This window comes from Epinephelus fuscoguttatus, linkage group LG19, assembly GCF_011397635.1.
Source record: "Epinephelus fuscoguttatus linkage group LG19, E.fuscoguttatus.final_Chr_v1".
In the NCBI taxonomy this organism is placed as follows: domain Eukaryota; kingdom Metazoa; phylum Chordata; class Actinopteri; order Perciformes; family Serranidae; genus Epinephelus; species Epinephelus fuscoguttatus.
Genome location: NC_064770.1, coordinates 17,359,429 through 17,383,917, shown reverse-complemented (window position 1 = coordinate 17,383,917; position 24,489 = coordinate 17,359,429). Strand labels below are relative to the sequence as shown.

Sequence of the window (24,489 nt, the reverse complement as noted above, 5' to 3'; positions counted from 1 at the left end):
AAGGAGGCATGAGAAATGTGCTGCAAATCACACTTAGGTGAACACAATCTCTGCCTTGACTTTCAGGTTTCATAAATAATGTAGTGCAGGCAACGGAAAACATTTGGATTTCCCAGGAGCAAAGACAAATACCTTTTAAATTCCACTTTTAAGTGCACTTGTTTAAAAAAAGCAAAGGCATGATATTCTTATCGACTGAGGCTAAGCTTCTTTGTTGCTAGACCATAGTAGATGACTCAAGGGTTCAAACATTTATAGCCAGAGTAGTCTGAAAATGCCACTCGACCGTTCAACTTTGACCTGAAAAACACTTGTCTATTTTAAAACAAGACATAAATCCAGCCTGGGCACGTCTGGGACTTGAGGCTTTGTCAGAGCTGTCCAGGTGGTCAGAGTTCAAGCAGACTGTCAGTAGCCACATTCATTCACAATGTCTTCATCTCTGTTTCAAACTAGAGGTACAATGCATTTCAAATTTAATGCAAAAAGTGCTCTGGTATCAGTATCAGTAGGTTATTGTATCACATATCCAAATTCATGTATCAGATCGGAACTGAAAATAAGTAGGCTGGTACAATTCGATTAAAAACCATCTGTACGTTGAGAATTGTGTTGTTAATAATAATAAATCACACATTCTTTGAACAGTCCATACTGATAATTTTACTACTGCATCAGGGGACGTAAGTTGAGTTTCACGTGACAGAATAGTGTGAAAAATAGTGTGAAAGCGTGTGAAAATATTCAGTGTCTTGATTATTGTTATTGTTAGAAAGTAAGGGAATGACTGAGATGGGAAGATTAGGATTTTTAAATGGTAAGATATGGTCTACTGTATTCCTTAAAATTGGGTTTTGGTCTTTCAGATAATTTGGATTCCATAAATGTGCTTATTAAAACAGCCATTTATGAAAAATTGGACAATGGTGTTGTCAGGTAAAACAATGTTTTTCCTTACTGAATGGTAAAGAACTATTAAATATATTACAAGGAATACTTCACCCACAAAATGAGCATTTGTATATCAGGTACTCACCACATGTTACCTTGAATTTTTGTATTAAAAAAAAACTGTTTTTCTTGCATGCCTCCACAGTGAATTGAGAATCCAAAAATGTTCCTCATGAATTGAGGTCAAAGGGGGCCACATTTAACAGCAGCAAAACTATAACAAAACATCCACTTACAAACTCTCACACAACTTGTGCAGTATAATCCAAGTCTCATTTATCCAGTCGTATGCTCAGTACTTTCCAGACACATGCATTTTCAAGTAACAATTTAAAACACATCAGTACAAACAGTCTCATGCAGGGCAACGCTGAACTCTGCTCAAATTGAGCTCATATGCGCGCACATGCTCAGGCACACTAAGAATGCAGGGGTTCTGTAAGGGTTTGTAAACAGATGTTTTGATGAATGTTCGCCTTTTTTGGATTCTTCTCAAAGTCAAGGTAACACACACTGAGTAAGTGATCTGCAAGTAGTCATTTTGTGGATGAAGTTTCGAGTGTGCCACGAAAAAACTCCTCAGACTGTGAGATAATTGCACCGTTATTTATTCTTCTCTTTGTTCCACTGCACTATTTATCCTGCTCACTAATCCTGTAGTTTTTGTAATTCAGTCATCCAGCATTATATCTGTATCTACATAGTCATATAACCACAATAACAGTTCCATTGTTCACAAAGTTGACTGCCAAAAAAACCCACATTGGGAGATAATCTTACTGTTTATTCTGCCATTTATTCTCTTTGGTTTGTAATTGTCCTTTCCTCTTTTTCCTGTGTATGTTCGTGATTATGCTGTATTTGTGTCTTTTATGTCAGCACCTTGGGCAATGGGAAACAACATTTCATTTCTGTATACTCCCAATGTGGAAATAACAAATAAACACTTGAAACTTCGAATGAATGTACCAGAAGAGAGACTCTACATGAGTAGAGATTCCGCCTCCCAATCTTATCCTTCGTTCAGCCTGACTTCAGCACAGAGAGCTGATTTAAAGGGCAGTGACACTGAAAGAACCCTGGTAAGGCATGAGTAGGTCACGACAGCAGAGATATGAGAACCAACAAATACAGGTAACAATGCAGAAAATCAAAAACAACACAAGCAGAGAAAGGAAAAACCGCCCCCCTGTATGACAAAATAGTTTGGGAACATGAGGTGTCCAAGAATATTTCATTCAGATGAGGAAACACTGCTGACTTTTTTTGTTGTAATCGCTAGTATCACTTTTTAGGACAATGTAGTTATTATACATATCTTAACTCAAATGGGTCTGGATTTAGATTTTTCACGTAAGGTACTGCATTCACTCATACTGTAGCATTGAAAAAAAAAGTCAATGAATAAATGAGAGCAAGAGTGAAAAGGAGGGGGGAGAGAGACAAATGAGGAAAGAGACAGAGAAAAAAAAAGAAGGGAGGCTTTTCTGCCTCGGACAGCATGTGGGCTTTTGTGCAATAGCTGGTGGCTGTAGGAGGCTGTGAAAAGATAAGGTTTACTAATGGGGTGTTCAGGAGAATGTTTCATTTATTATCATACTTTACTAATGCGACCATGGAGTAATATCGAGCGTCGGCGCTATTCAGGAGAGCTCTGAGAGGTTTACATTGTAGGGACTGTTAGTGGTGCTTCCAAACCCGTTAATCCTGGTAGAGAAGAGGCAGCTGCAGTACTGAGAGGCTGTTATGAAGTGTAGCTTTAGAGCAGCCATGGGCAACGTTAGGTCCACAGACCTGATACTTTAATCTCTCCCGTGAACACATCTCCAGTACCGCCTTTTCCTCCATGGTAATGTTTTTTGTTCTTAGCTCTACTTTGACCTTCATAGCCCAGAGACATGAGACGGTTAGTTTATCACAGTTTTGGCTGCCTGTCAACATGTTGATTTAGCATGCTACAGTTCTCTTCACAGTTTCATCTGCCTTCATAAAGACCAAAAAACCTAACCAAATTATGTACAATATGCCATGCACTCGTAATAATGTTAGCCTTTCTTAAAATGTATTCCACTGATTTAGCATTGCACTCCTATAAAGCTGTCAGAATCAAGATGGACAGTTTTAAATAAGCATTTAATTGGATGTAGCAGAACCAGTTTAGGTCTTCCATAGCAGCAAGAAGAGCAATTTCTCGGATCCCTCTCAGAGTAAGAAGATGAGTAATAAAATGGGTTTTCAGAACCTTTGAAGGGACGCTAAGTATTACATCTAATGTGTTGTAGCATGTTCGGACCATACTATACCTGTAGTTTTGCTGTGTTTGATAAAACCTAATTCAATTATTACTTTTTGCAAAAAACTACACCATACATATTTGGACAAGCAGCTTATTACGACCACCATAGAATTCTTCCTCTCTTAAACCTTACCTAACCTAACCAGGAGGGGTGCTAATTTAGGAAACGTTCCTATGGGTCCTATTAGAGAGTAGGAGCAAACAGTGTACAGTATGTGGTTGTATAGGTTGGAGGATTTGCTGATTACTTAGCAATATCTTTCTAAAATTAGATTGTTGGTTTAAAAACTTACTTTCCAGGTTGCAGCCTAGTGCATTAAAAGCTCCCCAACCACTTAAGTTTTCCATTTCCACAATAAAGCAATGAGCAAAACACCAACTTCCCTAGTATTGATCTGAGGCTGGAAAGAAAATGAGAGAACAGTATTGTTTCTGTGGTATTCAACACTGCAATATACAACCTTATCACTTACCATTTCTATTGGCTCTTTCTTGAATTTAGTTCATTCATTGAGTATGATATCATTGTTTTGTCCAGCTACCATAACTGGTGTTGCCTGTGTCAGAGATGGCATCAAATGTGTAAGATATGGCCAGAGTGTCAGTTTAAAGCATGCAAAATTGAACTAATATTATCAAGAGTGTGAAGAAGTAACAGCCTCGGTGTTATGTCAAAGGCGTCTACGTAATGTGCTGAAATTAGCACGCTAACCAGCTAGCTCTGGCCTGTCCTGTCTTGTAATACCACATATACCTTGAGAGGGGATAATGAGTCACTGTAGCAACCAGTCTGCACTCAGTCCAATATCAGAGAGGACAAAGAAGTAATGTCCAGTATTAGTTTTTACTGTTTTGAGATAGCTGCCCCAACATAAAGTTCAGCGGTTTGGATGTGGTTGTTTTCTTGCTAATACTGCAACACGTGAGCATTATAAAATAGTGTTATTCTAACCAGCTCAGAGTTTCTGTAGTTTGGTTTAGTCATTGTGCATTCTAGTCCTGCTGTTAGTTAGTTGTTGGCTTGGAGGTGAAATGCTGCACCCTATTAGTTTGGAGCATGCGACCAGGTATTACATCTTACCCCTTACAAGTATTCCTTATAAAAGAATAGAACAGAAGTTATAGTGATGAGCACATTCAATAATGTTGTTGTGCAACACTATGAAAAAGTTATATTCAGGTTAAGAAATGGGATTTGCATTGGGCCAACTTCCTGTTGCAGTCAACAGGAGGAGGAACACGCATGCATCGGGCAGGAAATGTCTCATAGGTGAGCAGCCCAGAGGAGTCCTGGAGGCAGAGACAGAAAAGCAAAGCCCAGGAACACAGCCAGCACAAACAGATGTTGGAAAAGGTACCAAAAAATCCCACACAAAGCCAGGTGCTGGATGGCAGAATAAAAATGCAAGATTGTGAACAAAGATCACTGGGAAAAAAATCTGCCACTGCAGGTCAAGTGTACCAAGACATGGCAAACAAGGAATGGAGACATTATGACAGAGTGGGAATAGAAGATGAAGAGAAAATATGATGCCTGTCAGTCAATTCAAAATAGAAACTAAATGCAACTATTATTTTGCAGACAAAGCCCTAGAATCCGACGAGTTGATCAAATTATACCCTAAGACAGTTCAGAGTGGTTGGTTTGATTGGCTTGGACTTTTTCTCTCCAGCAGTTCTTACATGGAGAGAATATAATGTATGTTCCCGGCAACGAGAGGGATCGCAGCGAGCAGTCTTGAAAGAGCAGAGTAGAGCTGAGCAAACATCGCCAGAATAAATGTTGGCATTGAGCATTTCTGCAAACTACAGATATGTAACGTTTGTACGTTGTCATAAAGCAGATATGTTTGAAACTTTAAGTTTCAACAATGCTGTGGTTAATGTTTGGTTGGGTTTAGGAACAAAAACCATTTGGTTATGGTTAGGAAAAATCATTAGCTTAAATATCCACATTTGGTGGCATAATGAGAGCTAGAAATACAGCTGATTGGGAGCCGCCACTGAAAATACCTGTGTTTGGTGGTATAATTACAACTAGAAATGCCGGCAATGTCATGCTAAAAACACCAGCTTTTGGTGGCACAATCACAGCTGGAAATGCTGCCAATGTCTCGCTAAAAACACCCGCTTTTGGTGGCACAATCACTCAGGAAATGTAACTAATGTCTCGCCAGAAAGAGCATGGTTTGCCTGTCTGCCAAATGTCATGCCACCCACAGTATGGTAAGGTGAGGTAAAACTTTCATGTCCCTGAGGGCAATTTGGGATACAGACAGTAGTCATAAGTAAAACAAAACCGACAGTACAGTACAACACACAGAATCCAGTATCACACACTGTCAGGGGTAAATCATGGACAATCAGTGATCACTGCTGGTTAAGAAAAGCGATAGCAGACAGGACAAAGGATGATCTGTAATGCTTAGTACTACCTTTAGGGAGGCAAAACCTCCACCCTGATGGAGACATCTGAAACTCAACATGGAGGGGATGTTGAGAGTCTGAGACAATTGATCAAGCTTTAGAGGTGACCCTCCCCTCCACCTCCCCACAACAAAGTGAACTCATATACATTCAATCAGAACTGTGTCACTTTAGAAACACTGATATGATATGTACAAAATGTTCAAATGTATCATGTCCCTGATTTGCTGAAAGGTACAAACCCAACATCTGACTCTGGCAGCTGAGCTGAGTAGAGAGTACAATGAAAGAACTACGAGAGACAGTGAAGCAGGTTTTGTTGACTGCTCCACACTAAAGGCTCAATCTGCTCAGATACAGTGTATCTGAAAAAGGGAGTGGAACTACATTATGCACGACTGCCAAAGATACATGCAGGATTACAGAGAGCGAAGGATCATGAAGTGACAAAGACAGCGACAGCCAATGATGAACTGGTGTGCACAGATGTTTCGTGTGATGAAAGGGGATGGCAGAAGTTATGTCTGACTGAAGAAGCTAAATGATAACTGGAAAAGAAGCACATAATGTTTCCCACTGAGACATCAGACATCACCCAGCTATCTGCAGCAGTCATCTCATCCCTTGATGCAGCTAGTGGATTTTGGCAAATCCCACTGCATTAAAGCAGCCTAGAGTGCAAGCTGCTCAATGATGCTGCATGACATGTGGTATTTTTATTATCACTCTGATGTGAACTTGTGCGATTAGCACACAGGAAAGGGTTGCTATCAAGAGGAGTAAATCAAAATACTGGTAAACAAAAAGCTTACCTACGCTTGTGGGTGTCACTGTGTTGATAATCAAAAAAGCAGCTTAGTTTGACAGTTGCAAGTTTTTTTAAGAAGTCAGTCTGCTACATTCACTGCAAGGCAACCACAGATGCTATGTTTAATCTTTACTCTTAAAAACAAAAACTAAAATTAGTTTTAACATAGCTTTGTAAGGTGTCCAAGGTCAAGGTATGCCACAAAATATCACACTTCTGTTCCCCCTTTCTCACTACCACTCAAGTCCTATTAGGTAGTGAACCCTCTTGAGGGAAAACAAAATCAGGAAGAGATGAGAGAGAAGGAGGCAAGCAGGGGGAAACTGGGTCTGCTTCTGCGCCTGAGCATTAGTGATGAGACATTAGCCTCAATGTACGTGGAGCCCTCAGATAACCCAAGTAACTAGGGACCTGATAAAGAATTATAGATGTTATAGATGTCTGACACCTTCAGTGTCAAATTTTATAACCATCTATGCTGGCGAGAAATCAAAGATTAGAGAATATATTACTGCATGTCCACAAATTGTACACGTGAATCAGGAGTAGATTTGGAGCATCAGTTTTTCATATTTTATATTTTACTTTAAATTAAGAGAGAGAAATTTTGCTTGATTTATTGCACATAATTTCTTAAAGTAATGACACCTGTAATGTCTTAAGGGACTTGGCGAATGAGTCTAAAGAAACAGAATATAAAACATGTGACAAAACATCCCTTATGTGATGTAGAAATTTAAGAAAACAACGCAATTGTTATGCAGTAATATTTGTACTTCGACTTTAGTTAATGATGATTAAATCCCCACACAGCTACACACAATTTTACGCCTTGAGACAGAGAGTATATGTTGTCTGCCTGCCTCTTTAAATTCAGTGATTTTAATCATCTTTGTGAGAGCCCTCAGGTGGATTTGTCTTTGTGTTTATGTTACTTGAGGTGGGCAATCCATCACAGCGAACAGCATGTCATCTTTTATTTAGTAGTATAGTAATGTTGTTCTTGCATGCTAATGAAGTTGACACATTAGCAGCAATGCCACTCAAAAGCTAGGATCATGACACACTTTTAATAATAATAATAATAATAATGATAATAATAATTTTTATTGTAAATAAATGTGGAAATTTGCCTTTGGCCTCACTGGCTGGTTAAAACACATCATGGTAAAACACCAATAAATACAACAAATAACATAATCTGCACACAACAAACAAAAATAATGGACTTGACTCCAGTGCGAATGGTGGTTTTGAATATAAAGCAATCATCTTTTTTGTGATTATTTGTCACTCAAAATATTTTACTAAGCTGCACCCAAATTTTTATTTTGACATTTATTTGACCTAAGTATAGCAAATAATAACAATACAAATAAATCAGACCAGGAAATTGATGTATGAAAAGTGTCAAAAGACAAAAATGAAGACACTAGGCAGATGAGTGTTTGAGTAAACAGCTCTACTGCTCAACTGTCTGCTCAAGTGTCTCATTTTGGTTTAAAAAACAAACCAAAGCCTTGTTTCTTGAATAAAAACCCAACTGCAGTTTTTTGATAAGCTGCTAAATATGCAGTTTTGAAGACAGACCATCATCATTTAAAGTTCCTGTCCTAGCATTGAACTCATCTACGTTCATCAAAATTACATATTTAGATAGTATATTAGAAGTTTTTTCAATAAAAAAAAAATGGCTTAGACGTAACTTTTGGATGCGCAAATCTATGAATATGCAAATGAGTCCCATCCCTTACCTGCAAGCCTACAAGCATACCTGCTCCCATTCGACTCTGCTCATCGAACACACAAACCCCTGCTTGTAAACAGTAATAAATAACATGAGCCTTGGGCCTGTATAGAATTGTTCTACTACTACCAATACCAGCGACTGAAATGCCTCCGATACTGACTAAAATGCTGGATCTGGTATCAGTGACGTTGTGGGTCTATACACCAATCCAATAACAAATTATTTATTAATATGCTTTACTTTCATACCTGGATAAAACAGCAGTTTTTTAAAAAACAGTACCATACACAGCAGGTTGCACTGTGCAGCTGCTGGCGACCACTGTTTTTTTAGTGCAGTGACAAAGCAATGATTTGGGGTAAATAGCACAATGTTAGTCGTAAACATAATGTTAGAAATATGCTACTATTTTTGTTGGACAGAAGTTCTATGGTATTCATTCTCTCTGTGTATTTGTTCACCTTCTACAAAGGGTTTAACCTGAGCCATGCCATACAACAGTGATAACATTTCACATCCATACCAAGGTAGTAGTACACAGCTGTTGTTGTCGGTATTGGCTGATTTCCAAGTTCAGGTATCGGCTGATACCGAAAACCACACTGTAAAAAATGGTATCGGAACATCTCTGGGCTTGGCTACCATGTCAAACAGCCGATAATGTGTTGCCAGTATTAGAGAAACCTTGTTCCCAATAGCCAGCTCTGACAAGTTGAAGTCAAAGAGCTACACCTAGCTTCTCCCCGCAAGCGGACATGATTGGTTTAGTAGATAAGTGACGTATGAAACCCTGGCTGTCTAAATCTGTGTTTTTGAGACTGTCATTGGTACACTGCAGGTTTAGGGTGAAAATGCTCAGCCATGGCGTTGACTCCCTATGTCAATCTTATGGCATATAAAAAACAGCATATGGGCATGTTAAGGTTGAAAAACTGGAGGGGGCCTTTATGATATTCACACTGTGGAACAGACTTGACTGCATTACTCTGAAAGTAGTAAAAAAATGGAACATTTGGTGACCTATTTCCAGAATTAGAAAACACCAAAAGTTTAGCTTAATCAACATTCAGCACAAGTTTCAACTGACATAAAGTTTGCTGAACTATATTAAACTTACATTTTAATAGAAGCATTAATAATTTACATAAAATTAAATTACAGCGTCATCAGCGTAACAGCGAAGCTTGGACTTCAGCATATGTTGGCCTTTATCATACATATATACTGTCAGTTAATTGTGCTTCAGATATACTGCAGATACTGCAGAATGTGACACTTTTTAATTGACACAATCATCACTCTGGTCACTAAACAAGGCTCTTTAATATTAATTTTCTAGGCATATTCTATAGAACGCTATGTCTTAGCTCACAGTAACAGAGTTAGAGTGCAGCTACATTAATGACAAGCACTTGATGACAATCTCTAAAATAAAAACAACAGTGTGTGGGCTACATTTAATGGTGCAACAATACAAAGTAAGTTTAAGTGTATGAAGTTAATGTGCTATAATAAGCACTTACAAAAAAGTTTTAGTGGTTGAATAAATTCTGCTTGAATAACTGAGTGAATAATTCTGGGCAATGAGTTGGCTGCTGCTCAGACTTTAATAACCTCACTTCTTGGATGACTCATACTGTAGGTAATTTAAGCAAGAACTATTTTTGTTTTATTACTGTACACTATGCAATTTCTCTACATACTGTGTTCAGTAAAATATATGATATCATTATGTTCCTGAAGCACTTTTGTACATTTACAAGTTGTTTCTATTAAGATATAAGGTAACTGTTTAAGCGTTTCAACCAATTCATTTCTATGAACGTTCTCCACTGCACAGCAGAATGCACAATGCAAAGACATGAACTGACTGCTTGGCTTCAGCGTTGACACTGTAGCTTCATCAGACCCCAAAGTGCATTACCAGCTGCACTCAAACCCTTTAATGAATCAACTCTGGCAAGGCCCATCAATATGAAGACACTGAATAATGCCTTTAGTGCAGACACTTAGCTTGTTACCCTATCCATTCTATAAGTGCTGATTGAGGAAACAGGGGAAATAGCTGCAGTGCACAGGTTGGACTCATTTATGATGTCAACGTTCAATGCATTTATGGTTAATAGAATTAGTCTGATTCATGCAATGTGTGGCCATTTCAACAGTGTAACATAAAATGCTTTGGCAACACTCGTAATCAGGTTTTTCTTCTTTAAAGGAGCAGTGTGTGAGATGTAGGGGGATTTAGTGGCATCTAGCAGTGAGGATTGCCTTTCCACAGTGTTCAGTGTTCAGAAGGTTTTTACCAGGAGCTGATTTATCCACAGAGGTCTCTTCCTCTCTAAAACAAACAGACCAGATGATTAAAACTGGTGAAAAAAGCAGTTTCAGGTAACAAATCAGTGCCTGTCAACAGAGTTCAGCCTGTTGCAGACCAGCTGCTAGCCCAGCATCTGCTAATGTGTGCTCACACTTTTTCTGCAATAACTTAAGAACCAGATGTTTAGGAGGTTTTTCTGTATTTTGCCAACACTGCTGATTCGGAGGGGCTGCTAACCACAGTGGCTGATAGAATGGCCCTGTCCAGAGCCACTGTTTGGTTTGTCTGTTCTCGCTACTGTAGAAACACGGCTGTGCAACATGACAATCTCCATAGACAAGGACCCACTCCCTATGTAGATAAAAATGGCTCATTCTAACGTAATGAAAATGCAACAATTCCTAGTTTCAGCTTATTTTCCACTTAAGAAAACATCATTAATGTAGCATTCCATTTCTGCCAATATATCCCCCTAAATCAAACTCACTGAACCTTAAAAGAACAGTGGAAATTGAATCATGAAATACTACACCATTTATTTATTTATTTATTTTGACCAGGTCTCTCACGACAACAATACCTGTACATGCCCGTATCTCAAGTTACTTTCTACTCTTTGTATTATAGATGATGTCTGTTCATTTTCCCTTTTTAATTATTCAATTCAGTCATAGGAGGCAATTACTTTACTCTCATACTGCAGGAATTGGTTGTCAAAATGCCCTTCCGTGGTCATTTTCTATATGGATTTTAACTTTGATGTACTGTACCTATTTGCTTGAGAATTCTTGAAATAGAAAGTGAAAGCAGGTCTCTTTCAGCCAAGAGTTTGCTGAGTCATGACAATACATCCTCGCAGCCACTGACATTGGTGTCTTAGCGGCTGCAGAGTAAAGGCGGAGCGTTGTACTGTGATTTATTGAGTGGGCCCACTGCAGAGGGAAGCTGGGAGAATAAAGTGCTCTCACCTGGAAAGTGAGGCTCGCTGTGGTCAGGAGAGATTTTTTTCCGAGGCTTTGCAACTCACATTACTGTAAAAAGAGCCAGTAAGGTCTGAGTGATTCCATATTCATGAGAGGATGAATGAACAGTCGCAGGAATCGTGTCTGCAGCGCCAAATTGATTCTTAACATTTACCAGTCTTGAATATATGAATGGACAAGAGCAAGTGTGCAGGAGGTTAGAGCGCTGACCACTTTCTCTAAATAATGAACACAGAGGGAATGTGTACAGAGGAAGGTCTATCTCTCTCCTGCACATTCAGTTGAGTGGCTGGGACGTGCCCCTGTAAACTGCTTGAACACACACTCAGTGCAAGGGGCACTCTGCACACTGCATCCTCCCTGGTTTGCGGCCTCGCAGGTTTCCATGTTAACATATGTATAGTGCAGCGCCATGGGACACTCCGACACTCCTCCCCTGCGCACACTGAGCTTCGTGAGCTAAACAGGGCGAGATAACTCGTGCCATTTTTCATGTCAGATCATATCCCAGATATGCATCGCCTACCAGTAAATGTAGGGTGTGTTTCCCATCTCATGCTTGGATTTCTGACATAATGCAGGCACTCAGTTCTACACAGTAAAAAATTCAATCCAGACTGGTTTAGGGATAATAATAAACTCAAACAGAAGTATTTTAAAGCACTCTGTCATCTTGACAACCTCTGCAAACAACTTTAAGGCCTTAAGGGTGCTCACCAGGGATGCAGCATTTCCAGGCTTTTACATCTCACAGTCCTCTAAGTCTCCTCTGATCCCATCAATTAAACTGCAAGCTCCTCTTTATGGCCGACTTATACCTTTTGTCCTTTACACAGTAAAGCCTGCCTTTAAAGCTATCCATATAACCTGACAGCGACTGAGTCAATCGCAGCAAACTGACATGAGAGTGTTTCTATTTACAACTACATTAAGAGTAAGGAGTGGCTACTATTAAATGCTGAAATAAACCAATTTGAAGAAGAATAGTCCATTTTATTCTGGGTAAAATGTTGATTTTTCCAAAGATGATATCCATTAGGCAGACTATGAAATGCCCAGAGTGAACCGTGGGATGCTTTGTGGACTTCTTTGCAAGCCTCAGAATCACAGTTTGAATCCAGGTCTCATGATGGCACTGATGACAGGACTCATTTTAAATTAATGCTGGAGCTAGCTGGTGAGATTTTGCTCTGCTGTGGGTCTTAATTTAATTGTGGCAGCAGTGCTGAGAATATTCTGCCACTGTTTCTTGATATGATCTTTATTTGGAATTAAGAGAAAGCCGCTGGACAGGAGTGTCACGGTAACATCAGTGTTTCATTGCGCCATATGTCTTCCCAGATGTCTTTAACGTTTGCTCGTAAGAATGTCTGAGAGAGCGCTTCACACGAAGCAACCTCGCCGCAGTCTACACATACCAATTATTGTGAAAGCAAAGGGCCTATATACTGTTGGCACGAGTTGTTCCAATTTCAAACATTCCAAGGTATTGAACATTATTTGAGCTGAAAGGAAACGCAATACGTGTTTTACATGACTTCATGAATCTCTGTACTGAAAGTGCACAATGTAGCATGAATCCTTTCTTTTCCTGAAAAGAGCCTCTGTACATTAGTCTGCTCTCAGCGTGCACATGTTCGCAACTGTTCCTCTCAGTCAGTCCTAGAATACCAGCATACAATGCCCTCTTTAGCTGGTCCTGCCCCGAAGAAAAGCTGCTAAAAGCAATAAAGGCAGTGGAGTAAAACCACGCAGAGCCCCTGTTATACTTGTCATCCTTATCATTCCACCCCACTTATTCCAGATAATAACAAATTACTACCCGCGTCACTCAAGAGATCTGACTTTGACCGAGAATAAAAGTCATTATGGTTCTTCACAACATGTTCCTGATGAACAATCCTGGAGAGCAAAAACAGACATGGGAGTACATTAATGTCTCTGTCACATGCATGTGTGCCAGGCCACTCTTCATCACAGAGTGCCATTCTGTTACTATTCATTACTATTCAGAGCTTGCCTGGAAGCAAAGCAGAAGAAACTACCGTATGAGGCAAAGATCAGACATTAAATGAATGATTCCCCAGGCAAAACAATACAGCACCAGAGTTTGTGCCATTTAATAGCTTTCCTGCCTCTGTACCCCAGGGTCCGGTCTGTTCACAGAGCACAGAAATGGCTCGAACAAAAGATTATGAATGCACCTCTGAAATGAAGTGTCAACAGCAGGGTTTCCTTCAGTGAGGCAAAGGTTAAGTGCACAGCTTTTATATGTTAAAACAACACCAGAGGTACTGCACTTAAGAGTGTCAGGCTCTTAAATAGAACATTACATAATAAAAATACTGACAGGGAATACTGCTTTGAAAATTGCGCTAAACATCCAATCTACACAGGAATGGGTTGCCAAATTAATTTAAGCTGCCTTGATTGCTATCCATATTTCCTCACTGAGCTGCTCCAGAGTTCAGGGTCTCTGTCTGCAAAAGCATGTTTACTTCTCAGCTTTGAGATCAGGAAAGGCTGTAGATTTTTACACCACTGCACACTGGAGTTAAATGTTATGAAATATACAGCAAGATGTTTATTTCTTTAGAAATAATTAAGAAAATATTAACTAGTTAAATTTGTAGTGACTGAATTTGGAACTAGGGTGAGCAGATGAGAAAAGAGCTTTGCATTTTACAAGTACAACAAGCTACTCTGGTCATCTACAGAGTAAATATAGGGACTGTGTAAAAATTATTAGGGGAGGAGGGGTGTAGAATAGGGGTAAGGTACTGTTATTTTTATTTTTGTTGAAGGGAAGGTAGTCTAAGTTTTCGGAAGATTAGGGAAGGGTATTTTAGTTTTTCTTACAGTCATTTTTTCAAATTTATTTCATATTTGTGATATTTATTGGATGAAAATGTGAGTTTTAGCAAATGCAGAGGATACAGGGTGGGGTAGGATTGGATACTATGGCAATATATGCCATGTGACTGTAGGAATGTGTCCACCAGTAGAGATTTGGTAATATGACTTCAACCCTGGGAGCTATTTGAGGAAAGCTATGAAGCAAATCAGGGCTCTATTCTCACATAATCACGAATCCAGCTACCTTACAGCAGACTGTAATATCTGTGACATCTGTTTGTCACCCTTCTGTTACAGTTTTCGCATAAATAAATTATTTAGACATATTAGTGGGAAGGTATTGCAGTTTTTTCTTTGTGTGAATAGTGAGGCCATAGAAAATATTAGTAACAATTGGAAGAGCTTTATTTTTTTTGTACATAAAATATATACGATTCAACACCAATAACTGTCACACTGTCCCTTCATTATTTCTAAATCAGGAAAAAAAAGGAAAAGGCATCTAACAATAGTGTAAATATGTAACTGATGATCAAGCAATATGTGATGTCACTATGTGTTTATACAGAATATACAAAATATGATTATTTGGTGCCTTGTTGGCAGGATCGTACAATTTAAATCATAAATAAATTGCATGTTAACTCGCAGTATGCCATTAAACTGAATATTTCATTTATTTTATTTAATTTTATATAAGGTAGCATGTACAATTTTAACCCGAGATGTATGTGATTTTAACATTTAAAGCAAAGCAAATCTCAGCAGAACAATAACGTCTCATAATGTGTCATGTTTTTTTTTGGTTTGTTTGTTTATTGGCTTTCTGTGGGCTGCAGGGTCCACACACACTCGGAGCAGTGCGGTCATTTTGTACTTTAACAACAAAGTCTACGACAAGCCATGTTCTATTTTCCGTCGAGCCATTACAACATCATTATGTGTGCTCTAGAAAGCATGCCATGCTACTTAAATATTGAATGAGTGAAGGAATAGCATACCAGTATCTTGCTTTCATGAAGCTATCAGGAAACCCATTCTGTCTCCAAATGTGTTTTTTACTGTAGATAGCATTTGCTATGGTTGAGGCTACAGTAAGTATTGCTGCATGTCTATTTTTAGAAAGGCAATTTCAAAGTTTACTGTGTGCATACGCATGCACATGGCCAAGTGTTTAAATGGAAGTGTTCTTGTGAGTGTGTGTGTGTGTGTGTGTGTGTGTGTGTGTGTGTGTGTGTGTGTCTGTTGCTTTGCTCAGGGCTTGTTGTTTGTGGGTTCAACAGGCAGCACATACTCTCTTATTCTCCATAGGGGGAACTAGCTGTGTTGCTCTCCACATCCATACCTTCAGGCTTAACTGAGAGTCTGACTGAGTCACTCAGATGTAAAACCAGGAACTTCACATCTTGAGTATTGGCGAATAATATGTAAATCTAATAACTTTACCCCCCGTTTACTTATTTCATGGTCAGATGGAACCATGCACAACTCAAGTCAGTGATTCATTTCACTGTGTAACATAGAAACAGTTTTTATGTTTGTTTTTTATCTAGTATTGTCAGTAATTATGATTCTATGACTCGACATCAGAGTGGACCTTTGAAAGAGCAGTGATACTTTCAGCCGGTCTGCTGCTCCCTCTTTGCAGTCTGTTGCTTGTGACTATGTTCAGCATGCTACAAAGATTGGTTGTGCTTTTTAGTACACCCTCCTCCACCCCAGCTGCCATGCTTTTAAGTGCTCCAAAGTGAGGTACTCCTTGATTGGCAGCTCAGGATCAGTAAAGTGCATAACAGGAGGTGTATTCACCATCTAAACCTCGTCATCGTGTCAAAATCCTCCCATACAAGTTACTCTGTCTGAAGTGTGCCAGGAAAAGAGCAAACCATGTGTAAAATCAACACTTCTGTCACTTCTTTACACTTTAACACCAAGATTTATTTCTGTGGTTTGGTTACTGGCCAGCAGAAGTTAATGCATAATATTAGAAGATAATATAACCCTGTCAGTGTATTTTCGGCTTATACAACTTGATTTCATAATCATGAGAGACGGAGATAAGAAATCAAAGTGAATGATGTGTTTGACATCAGTGTGGGGCTCATTCTTCATTTTTAAGCAAGTTACTGTACCAAAACCGTTGTGATTGATGCCACGCTTTCTTTTTTTCTCATGTTCAGAAAATAGAGTAATTTGAATTTAGATACATTTTGAAGCTGGACACCACAGGAAGCTGTGTTCAGCATGAAATAGCCCATGGTGCCAAGGTCAATACATTTTTAAGGACGTTTTCTCCAAATTGCTGATGGTTGTTGGCAGCACCTGGTGTCCACTGGGTTCGCCCAGGTGTACAACACTTGAGATGACTTCCACTAGAGGTAGAGGGAGAGCTGCAATCATGTCTTTATGTAAACACTTTGCATCGGCTTCACAGCTGCATCCAGTAAATTTAAACCGCTTTCATTTCCAAGATAGTTTCCTCGAAGCTGAGCTCAAAATGTTGCATTTAACTTTCCTTCACCTCTGAAGAAATGTGTGAGTCTGTGGCTGCTTCCCTTTCTGGAAGATAATTCAAATGTGCATATTTGCCAGAGCTGTGACGATAACTACATTATTGCAATACCATGGTCATGTGACACTACCGTGGCGATGACGTCATCACCATCACCACCATATTTTTTCCAGGCAAATATAATAAATTCATTAAAAATGTGCTACTCTGGCTCTGATGCATCCATCTATCTGCAGTCACCTCTCTGCACAATGTCCCGCCCACACCACTACGTGATTGGTTGCACATCATGAGCAGTGTTAATTTCATTGACAAACAACATGATGCAAAATGTTTGTCAACGACCTTTTATACATGATGAAGACAAGATGATGAGCTAAAAAAAAGACCACTGGTAATAAAAACAAAAACAAAATGTATGCTTTGTTTTTGTGGACACGACAAGATACAACTAAAATGTTAGTGGGGGGCTATCAGACATTCAAAATGAGAGGACAAGGAAAAAGAATAATAAGTAATTTAAAACAAAAAAGATTTAAAAAATGTTTTAAACTAGGAGGCAGAGAAAGGCTGTGCTTCAAACAATTTTCTAATGCCATATGAGCAATTTGAGATTGTAGCCCCAAAAGGCTGGTAAACTCCAAGTAATAGTCAGCACCATGATGGTTCCAAATGTGTGCATTGCAGGTATGGTAGAACAATTATTAATCGACAACTATTTTGATAATCAATTAATCATTGAGGTTAGTTTTCTAGCCAATCTGTTGAATATTTGAGCCTTTCAAAGATGACATTATAGTAAGTTGAATATTTTGGGGTTTTGCACTGTTAATCCAACAAAACAAAACATTTTGAGACGTTACTTTAAGCTGTAAAAAAAATTGTGACTGGCATTTCTCACTGTTTTCTCGTATTAATTAGACCAAACAATTAATCGATTCATTGATAAACAACCAACAGTAATCAATAATGAAAATAATTTTTAGTTGCCGCCCTACAGATGACATAACATCAAGATGATCTAGTTAATGCCAAAATGACACCAGTCCATCCTCCTAACAATTATAGCCATAATACGTTACACACATTATGCGCACTGCTGTTAATGAGCCCAATTTTATCAAATGTATCAAACAGTAAAATAAGTTAGTGCAGACTGGTGTACATGGTAAAGCAGGGCAATGAGGTGAATGTAACTTCCTGATTGTTTTCTCAACACTTAAATATAACGTTCATTTGGAAAATCTCACTCTCTCCTATCTTTGTTTAAAATGTGGAGGCCTTTACTCTGCAAACCACTTAAGCACACTAATCTCTTCAATTAATGAGGGGGCACAACAAGATGGTTTGCCTTTTTTTTTTTACACAGGAAGATGAGGAGGGCGCACATAAATTGACTTGGGGTCACCACACTCACTGAATATTTTAACTGCTTTCTTTATTTAAATAGATTACACACTGCCAGTCTTGAAAAGCAAATCTAAAATCACCCTCCTAATGTGTTACAAATTGGATTTTTTTTTTCTCTAAATCATCCACTTAGGACAGTAATAGCACAGATCACATTAACTGTAACACCCTTTATGCACAATAACTAAATATTGCCACACTGTGATGGTAGTCGTCTCATAGAAAGTTGACGTGGGACAGAATAAATTGGCAGTGATTTAAATTCCGGACAGTTGCGTCAAGCTGTGGATCCCAGCAAGCTATTTTTGTCCTCATATCCATGTGTGCTCCTCTGCACGTCAGCAGCTGGGCAGAATCAGTCAGATCGGTGCCAGCGCTCAACCTTTCAATGCTCTGGGTCAGCATCCTGGAGATGTGCCAGAAACTCCAGCTCCTCAAGACCATATGGGGTCTGTTTCTTCTCAGCACCTCCACTCTTCCCCTCCTGCACCCGTTACTCCAGGGCTGCAACCTGACCTGTCCTCACATACATCATGTCTTATGAAAAGCAACAAAGACGAAGAGAGTCTTTGGACAGTAATGCTGTTTCCGCTCACAAGAGAGAGCATGGTGGACGGATGCTGCTCCTCGTCTCCATACAAAACATGAATACTTCACAGACGGCATGTTTAAGAGTCACTGTACATAGCTAGTCAGTGTGAGTAAAGGATTATTACAGGAAACAGTTTCAAATTATGTGCCATTAGGTTGTGGTTTTAAAGAGTGTCACAAAATAAGGTAGCTTGTTGCAGAAAAATGATTCTAATAAGGTAAATTCACATAAGAATGGATTTTCTCTAACTGTGACCTGAGTGAGGTTGCTATTGCAGCAACACCTGCATAATTATTACTAGCACTATATGACACATCTTACACCTAGAGGCTTCCATGTGCCAAATTAATGGTAGGTGCCAAAGTGACAAACCCATCTTTATCTAATGCACAACAACTTTCATGAGGAATAATAACTGTCTTCCTTGTCTTATAATGAGCTCTTCTTTGCATTGAATTCCCTGTTCAAGTGAACATGTGAACGTGCCTTGAGTAGGGCCACACAATAAATCAAAATGTTATCGAAATTGCAACATGCCCAAGTGCAAGATTCATTGCAAGAGCTGCTGTTTATTGATAAAGGTAAAAGCACAGCACAAACTTCTCAACCTGTCTGTTAAAGCCCGGTGGTCGGGGGGGAAGAAATGTTCCCTCTTGGTTAAAGCATGGCAGGCAGGGGCAGCTGCAGGACTGACCCTGCCAAGGACAGAGAGCTTCCCATGCCTGTTCAATGGCGTAAAATGGGTCATTGAACAGCTAAATGGAGTCATTATGATGAGTAATTAAAAGAATACTGCTGAAGACTCCCAAACTCGCCTTTTCTCTTGGTTCCGCTGCTTTTTGTGTTGTCACAGGGCCTTTGCTGAAAGGCAGCTGCCTTGGGCCACTTAAACTATCACCCCTTTCACTGGGATGCAAATAGCAGCCTTAGCAGCTAATTGAATTGCATTATCTATTGTCCTCTCATTTACTGAAAATCTAGCCTTTTTGCAGATTTCCATTACTGATTGTTGGAGATTGAATTTTGCCGGTGCTTTTTATCTGATACAGCATGTCATACACTCTGAATCACAAGGGATGAGAACACAGAATTGTTTCATTAGAGCAAGAGGAGTAATGTGAATACTGATTGTGCAGTAATCTGGGCCTCGTCTTAGGCAGATATTAATATGTATGTAGGTGGGAAAATTGCAGCTTTGCATCGCTGCATGCTGTGGAGGCTCGGTAAACAGAATCAGGAAAGCAAGGAACGAAACATGGTTAAAAGAAGATGAAGAAATCATGCTTCATTTCTGTGTCACTTATTGTAGTGAATACAAAACATCCATCTCTCTCTTCAGCACAAAGCTTCTCATCCTCTTTTATTTTAACTTCCAATAAAAATGCATGAAGACGTGTCCATGCATTGCGGCCTCCCTACGGGCGACGTGTGCAGCACATTCTCATTCACTTTTCCAGGGAGTCATTAAGATGATAGGGGGGGGAGGTGGGGGGGAATGATGTTTGATTAATTAGTAAAACTAACTTTGGCAAGACTGGACACTGAAACAGAGGATTTCATTAGCTTTTGCTTGCTAGATAAGGTTAATGAGGTGGTTCCGATTTTTGGAAAAAAAAAAAAAAAAAAAAAAGGAAGAAAAGGAACGACTGCAATGCCAAAAGAAGGTTATCCTCTGAAGAAGCAGCTTCTTATTGCATGCCTCATTAACACTGGCCTCTATGGATTGGATTCAACATGTTGGCTTAAATACCTGTATGTTATATGAAGGTGTTTAATACTGAAAATCCATTCACATGCTTAAAATAGTAAACAAACCACTTGATTGGAAATTACATATTCACATCTGTCACTATCTTGTTTTTGATCCTCAGAGTTCAAGAATAGAAATCAGTGAACATCTGCACTGCTATAGGAGGACACCAGGGATGCACAGTGAGGACTTCAACCTAGATTCCAGAGGTGAGTGAAGGTATTTTTGCTTCTAGCTTGAGTCAACTGCAGCTCTGCATGAGCAAACGCCCCCTAAGAGGATCAGAGAGAATCCATCGCTAATCCACTGGTCAATACACATGACGAGTACAGTGTCAAAGACAAGTCACTCAAAAGGACATGTCATCCTGAGAGTGGACAGTCTCAGTATCAGTCTGTGTATATGCGTGTTGTGTTTACGTTCCCCTGTTTCTGCCTCTGCTTTTTTATTTACACTAGCATGTCAGCACTAAAAGCTAAAATATATATTATAGGGTTTAGAAGGTGGAGTCTTTTAAATGCTTTGGGTAATGCATTTGTTATTTATGCAATCTTAATGGGAGTATTAGAATAAAACATCAATAGATGTCTTGTTTGTTACCAAGCTCTGATTTTATAACCCAACTCCAACCACCTGGTCAGAGGACAAATGACTTTATTCTTTATCACAAACATTATGTTAAAAATTCTATTTCTCCCCTAATAGCTGTAATCTTTCTTTGAAATGATTTATTCACCAGCTAAACTTGAATTCATCACAGTTTAACCCACAAAATGATCATTTGTACAACAGTTATTCACCACAAGTAATGAAAAATTCATGCCTCCTCAGTGAAAGAAGAATCCAAAAACTGAGAAAATACTTGATTAATTGAAGTCATAGGGGTCCATATTTAACAACAGTGAGACTATATCAAAACATCTATTTACAAACTCTCACACAACTCATTCAGTATAATCCAAGTCTTATTTATCCAGTCATATGCTCAGTTTTTCTCAAACAGGCAGCCCTATCCGACAGGAAACTGGACTAATAGTAAAACTTGTCTATGCTGTCTTCAAAGCCAGACTCCACTGAAAAAAACAGTAATATTACCTTGCTGAACACAGAAGCTGCTGGTCTACCGCTGCCTCAGTCTATAGTTTGTTTGTGTTATTGGGTCACTTTGATGTGTTAAAGGGTTGGTTCAGAATCAGTAAAGTCACACAATAACACAAACAAACCAACTGTGGTAGACCAACAGCTGCCTTGTTCAGCGTATTAGTATCATTGTTTTGGTCAATGGAGTCTGGCTTTTTTAGTTCAGTTCTCCATCAAAACAGCTGTCTGTTTCAGAAGTACTGAGTATACAACTGGAGAAATGAGCTGTGCACAAGTTGTGTGAGAGTTTGTAAACAGATATTTGATACAGTTTTGCTGTTGTTATACGTAGCCCACTTTCACTCCCAATTCATCAAGAACTTTCTCAGTTTTTGGATTCTTCGTTCACCCTAGGACACATGAAATACAAAGTGTTCTTCAAATTCATTGTAACACGAGGTGAGTAACTGTTATACAACCGGTCATTTGAGGGGTGAAGTATTCATTTAATGCCCAAATATTAATGACGGGAAAAAAGAGCAAAACCACCTTTCTGACAGTTATTACATCTGCATATTGGCATAAATAAGTACATTTAATCTTTCACATACCACCCAACATATGATCCTTTTAAATGTCTTTTTAAAAATATGGATTTTTTTTAATTTTGCTCCATTATCTCCTTTTTCTCTCAACCTGTGAACAACAAATGAGTACTTTAATTTGCAAGGGTGTACCGTGACAGGAAGAGTATGTGCACACTGAACAATTAGTGCTGATTAAGAGGCCATTCACAAAAGGGACGTGGCGTTAGAATTTTAATCATCATTGACTCACTTTTTTGGAATACATTTTCATAACCTGCATAAACCTTCTATTCAAGTGGCTCACTAGTAACTCAGCTAGTCTGTCATGTAAAGCCGAGCAGATGGGAAGTGCCCTATGGCTTCATTAAGGCACATGTCAGCAGCAGTAGAGTTTGTTCTAAATTTAACACTTTCCTCTTGTGATTTAATTGTAGCAGAAGAAGAAAAAAAAAGTAAATTTTAAGCTTTGGAAATTCAATCTTACAGCTCTCTGTGTCTTAAATGTATTTAAATAAAACTCTAGCCGGTAAATATGTCAACGCCTTAGCTCTATTACCGTTAGCATGTTAATAGCATTAGGTTTAAAGCCCAGCTGAGCCTGAGGGGCTGACAAAGAATAATAGCATTTCCTCGCACTAAGTATAAAGACCTAAAGACCAGAAAGTTTCTTTATTTTCTATGCATCTAACAACTTTAACCTCATGTGGCTGCTAGTGTAGCTATAAACTTCTGGTCTTTAAAAAAAAAAAAAAAAAAAAGACCTACTTGTTTGTACTTGACTGGGCTGAAGTCCCAGTGCCCATTAAAGAAAAATTAAACAACACCAAACATAGAGATGCAATCTAAAAATGGAGAGGGCCCCAGAGAAGAATGATAATAACGATCATGCTTTAGAAACAAAGCTATACAGAAATAATAAAGACTTAGTTTGGAAACTGTTCCTTACCGTGCAGATAATATATTCAGTGCTTTTTGCTGTATATCATCATCTTAATAAGCTTGCAACAAGGCATTTGGTGTAAGAGATCTACCAGAGAGCAGTTGAATGGATATTGAATGTGCTGTTTTAGTGCCGCCACTAACCAAAGAAATCCTCTTTATTGTATTTTTTCATCTATCTTTTTCATGTTCACATCATTTTCAGTTTTTTGTTTTAAATGGGAGCAGCTATTTATGGCTTTTTTTTTATTAAACTAGAAGTTGAGAGACAATGAGCCTTTGTATGTATTCTAGTCCGTCATATAAGGAAAGGCAGGTTTGGACAGACTTCAAGAATAAAATCCCCAATTGGACACATCCAATATGTGTTCGAGTGCTGGATCAATTGAATGACTTTGATTTAATCCTCACTGCCTTTCAAGTACGGCCAGAGGGATTTTTCTTATGTCGAACTGTCCAGAAATATTTCTGCTACACCAATTCTTAGGGTATAAATATAAAACCACATTATGCATGAGAGGAACAACAAGCCGATATATACATCCTATTTATTGCCATCCTAAAACAAGTTTGGCAACCCATGAAAGAGTAGCAGCTTTAACTACTGTCATTAAAACTGTAGATGTGCTGCTGCTGCTGCTGCTGCCGCTGGTGAAAGTTAGTGACGAGTCTGTAAGCCCAGAGCTGGAGAGGGACCACAAAACTCCCAGTTTAATTATTTCATTTTTTAAAAAAAGTGTCCAGACCAATATTCTTTAAGGGGACCCATAATTCCTAGTTTCCCTGCAGAGATATGTGCTTTTACTTCACTGATTTATACAGGATGTGCAATGTGCACTACAAGAGGAAAAGTCCGGCCCACTGAAACACAGGGCCAGAGGCAGGAATATTTTTGTATTCTTATCGCTTGATAGTTTGTTCCTAGTCAGATTTACTAGACACTCTTATTCCTACTATACACTAGAGGACTTTAGAGACTTAAGTCTGACGTCCCACATCTTAGGCTAATGTGAGATTTTAGTCTCACACAAGGTTTTGCAAAGACCAGGGATCCTGCAGGGTCACTATTTTCAAGACTACGACAAGATTCCTTTTGAGATTTCTTGCCTTCCTGCTCCTGGGGGAAAATATTATGCCAAACTCCCTTTACATATTCACAATTTCTTACATGTCGGGATTACGACACATAACTCTAGACACATAAGATACAAGGCGTCATAAGTCGACA

At 38.9% G+C, this 24,489-nt stretch overlaps 1 protein-coding gene across 1 annotated transcript in view; it reads left to right on the top strand.

The window, feature by feature from the left end:
• Positions 1-24,489, top strand: part of elfn1a (extracellular leucine-rich repeat and fibronectin type III domain containing 1a) — a 102,752-nt gene that overhangs the window by 43,975 nt on the left and 34,288 nt on the right. Inside the window, exon 2 of the mRNA XM_049561335.1 lies at positions 20,777-20,864. The gene's annotated coding sequence lies outside the window, so the exon portion shown is untranslated. The remainder of the gene's footprint in view (positions 1-20,776; positions 20,865-24,489) is intronic.